A 4,524-nucleotide genomic window follows, 5' to 3' on the forward strand; every position below is an offset into this window, starting at 1 on the left:
GGCGTCGCCGAACGCCCCCGATCCGATCTGGATCGGGGAGGGGGCAGAGGGGGAGTGGAGCGAGTGGGGGGAAGAGGGCGACTGGGAGAGGGGTTAGGGTTTCGGGGTGAGGGGGCCATATAGGCCAGGGGGTAATGGGCTGGCCGGCTAGCTGACTAGCTGGGCCGGTTGGCCTAGTGGGGGGGGGGGGCTCCCTTCTCTTCTGCTTTGTTTTGTTTTTTACTTTTTATTTACTTTACCTTTTCTGTTTTAGTTTTGTTTCCTATTATTTTAGTTTTAGTAAAATATACACGTAGTATCTAAATTAGTATTTCAACTTAGTCCATAGCCACAAGAAGTCTAGTCCTCAAATAAATTAGTTTGACATTTTATTTATTACAAAAGGTATTTAAATAATTGTTTTTGCTGTTGTTTTATTCATGTTATAGTATTTAAACATTTTATAAAGGTGTGGCTTCTCCACCATAATTACCTATGTATTATTTGGTTCACTCCGAACATTTAAATTTTAATATTTGAAAACTTTTATTGTTTGCTCGATTTTGAATTTTAAATTCGAACTAGGTTCCGAACTAACGCGAGTTTATCCACAGTAACCGAGGTGACGTGGCATCATTAGCGGGGATTACTGTAGCTTAATTACCCGGGCGTCACAATTCTCCTCCACTACAAGAAATCTCGTCCCGAGATTTAAGAGGGGAGTAAGGGGGGAAGGTCTGGTAACGAATATAGCGGGTCTTCTCATCCTGGCTTGCTCTTCTCGAAGAGGTCAACCCAATATATTGATGCCTTCATACTTCTGCTTCAGGTCAAAATGATGAAGTCGTCATCCTTTCTTCGGGATCTTCAACGTACTTACGAATAGGTAAGGGGCAGCTCGGCTACGACAGAATGCTTATGAGGGAAACAATCTGGGATTAACCCATGAATGAGCATAAGAGTACATCTCGAATTGAACCAATAAAATATGTCGAGAGTAAGGTACGAAGGCTCAATAAGAGGTTCCAAGCGTATAGATAGTTGCTCGAAGTCTGAACCGGAGTGAGAAAGGGGTTCAGAGCAACGAGAGTAAGTATTGCGTCTGATACCAGAATAGAGCATTAGGAAGGTGACCCGTGAATTACATACGAAGTCAAGCGTGGGGAATAACTTTGGACACCGGGGGTGTACAGGAGAGTCAGGTTTTGATCCTGTGGAACTGTGGGTTATGGGCCCACCATGTGGTTTAAAAGTAAGAAGGGTGATGACGTCTTGCACGATCATGTAAGTAAGGCATGTCAGAGGATAGCCCGTCAGTTATGTCGGCAACAACATCGGTACCAAGGGCGAGGGACGAAGAGAACCAATTCCTGCTCGTTGAATGAGGCGGACCAATAGGCAAAGTTCTCGTCCATCGATTGTTACCAGAATGTCATCAACAATAGTAACAGGGTCTTACTGATAGAGTTGTACACTGAGGTGTTTACATAAGCAGGAGATTATTATTGCTTAGATCATAAAGATCACAAGAAACGTTAAACCAACCAATGGAAAGGAAAATACAATTATTAGATTAAACAGAAAATGGAAAGGAAAATGTGTTTAAACACATAATTCAAGGGTATATCCTTCCCAAGGACAAGCAGAGCATGATATCCATGACAGGTTATAATGTAGAAAACTCTTTAGGTAGGGGAGAAAATTTTTATGACATTATCCATACAAAGGTGTTTCGATAATTGATAAGGAAAATTTAGCATTGTGCTTCAAATGCTCTTATTGAAAATCAGATTACCACAGACATGCTTCGAGATAGCATTGACATGGTATTCAAGCAAAGGTCAGACTTGGATATACAAAGGATTCACCAGGAACAAATTATAAAATAAGTTTCACAATTTCCTCATGGAAGAATGGTTAACCTTGCTAAGATGGAAACTATAACAATTGGTCCTCCGGCCAAGTGTGCTAGGCATGACATCACCTTACCGGGTCATATAAAGACCAATGTTTTGACTCTTGGAAAATGTTCCAACCATCATATCCGACCAAGATTCAGATCTGATCGGTGTCAAAATACCTCAGACTCAGGATGCCTGAGAGGAAAAGGTGTAATACAAATTGACGAGATGACATTGTAAAATTCTCGGGAAATGAACTAGGGGAGCGGGTTCCTGAAACAATAGTTCATTATTAAACCAAGGATGGGATGAGGAGGTGGCTGATGGGCTCAGAGACAATTCATCGAGAATTCCAAACAGATGGATTTCCGCAATAATGTGAACAAGAAGATGACACGTGTCAACTCAAATGATATAATGTTGTATGCTCGAGCAAAACATACACAATTAAACATTGGTTGAAAGGTGCACCCGAAATATGAGTTGGGTTGCACGGCCAATGTTAGAATGGTGATTCAATTATCGGAAGACTTAGAATGAACTATCGCCCATTCACTTCAAAGCAATAGGGTTGCTAGAAGGAAAGAATCCAAACAACACCGTTCACTTGTTGGAATTAACACGGGGACCAAGAAAGAATGGTGATGGTGAGAAGTATTTCTATGTCAAAAATTCTCAAGAGGTGGAACAAATCTCAGAACATTCTTGGTAATACTCCAAGGTAAAGAAGAACAATTGCTGGATAGCAAGGAACTCAAGGTATAACACCAAACACGAACAAGCTTGTGTTCGTGGGAAGGCAATAAAGGTCGATGATAACGCAGATCGTCAAGGGCAAGGATGGTATTTCTCATCATGAATTCAATTGATATCCTGGATGAGCTCAGAATGTTGATGATCACGACACCTTTGTCGCGAGAGTTCATGAAGATGTAATCGATCGGCGACGACATCAAGTCAAAGTAATGATGAAGTGAAAGGTTATTGGAACCAAGGGTACGACTCAACTCGAAACCAAGCTTGTTGTTCAAGGCGAAATGGTCCAAAACCCTCGTCGATGAGGCAAATTGTTGCTAATAAAACATTTTATTGTCAATAATGAGGACCAAAACCCTCGTCGATGAGGCAAATTGTTGCTAATAAAACATTTTATTGTCAATAATGCAGTTAGTTGAATTCAGTGGTCAAGAGCCTAGAAATTGTGGTGATGTCATCCAAAATGCCTGCTATTGAGTCTTGCAGTCAAAATTTCAAAGAACTAGACGATGCCCCGCACGTTGTTGCGGGATTATTTTGCAATATTTTTCTAAGATATTAATAATTTTATGGAAATAAGAATATTCGGAGAAATAATATGTGAGCTAAATCTAAAAATACATATGGTTCATTGTGTTTGATTATTGTATTTTTGTAAAATATTTATTAAATATATCATGCATGTTTGCATGTTGAAGTCAACCTTTTCCTATGACTCATTGAATGTTGAAGTGGGTCTTTTCTATTTGCATGTTGCTTGATGAGGTGGCATGCTTGCATGTTGAGAAAAATAGATTAGTAGGGGCTAGCTATTTAGATATAGAAGATGCGCAGCCATCCGTGCGTCCACAGGGAATCGTGCTCAGCGGCAGTCCACGAGAAAGCAGCGCAGCGCATCGCAGGAGGTGACGGTGTTGAGATCAGCTCAGTCAGTTCCTTGTCCTTGTCCTTGTCCTTGTCCTTGTCGACACAGGCGCAGTGGAAAGGGAAGTATGTATGCAACGGAGTTCCTTTTGGATCTCGACCCACCCCGTGGTCGTGGGCTGTGATTCATTTCTGAACCGTTCTTTCCCTTGTCTGTCTCCACATCACTCTCTAGGTAAAATCCTCACGTAGCTTTACGTTGGTCTAGCATTACTCGAATTTCCGTGCCAAAAGGACATTCAGTACGAGTTACTCGGTCAAGAATATGCACCAAGAGTTTATACCTGAGCCCATATTTCCTCCCTCCCTTTCTTAGTAATGGAGCCGGGGAGCCCTCCTTGTTGATCAAAAAAAAAAAAATTCTTCCCTCCCTCTCCATCCGTCTATGTATCCCCGACACGCTCCCAACACGATGGCCCTCTCTATCGCGTGAGGCTCCATGTGGCGACGTAGCCGCGCGCGAGGCTCTATGCCACTGCCGCAGGCATGCTACGTCGTGCCACGGGTGTATCCAGATCACCGGATCCAGGTGCCTGCTCGCGGTCTCCCTTCATCGACGAGTTAAGAAGTTTTGGCATGTGAGAGCATCTATAGCCGGACTTTGCAAATCTGGTCCATGACTGGTCACCTCAAATTTCCGACCCGTCACTATCCTCTCCCTCACCTTATTGGGTGGCAGTCTGATCATGGCATGGACCGTCCAACTTTACTCTCGGTCCCGGGTGAGGGCGCGCATGTTCCCCCTCTTCCGCTTCTGGAGGATGTTGGCACAACCACAACAACAGCACGGTCGTGCAACTCCGCGGTAGGTCGGCCAGCGGCCTCAGCCACAACACAGTCGTGCAACTCCACGGTGTCCACGATGCAGCTCTGGTGGTGACGGCTGCCTCCAGCCACCGCCATGGGGTAGAAGTCGGGACATTCCCACATTCCGGTGAGCCCCGCGTGCAACGAATGTTACGCC

This window comes from Triticum dicoccoides, chromosome 3A (genome assembly GCF_002162155.2).
Source record: "Triticum dicoccoides isolate Atlit2015 ecotype Zavitan chromosome 3A, WEW_v2.0, whole genome shotgun sequence".
NCBI lineage: Eukaryota > Viridiplantae > Streptophyta > Magnoliopsida > Poales > Poaceae > Triticum > Triticum dicoccoides.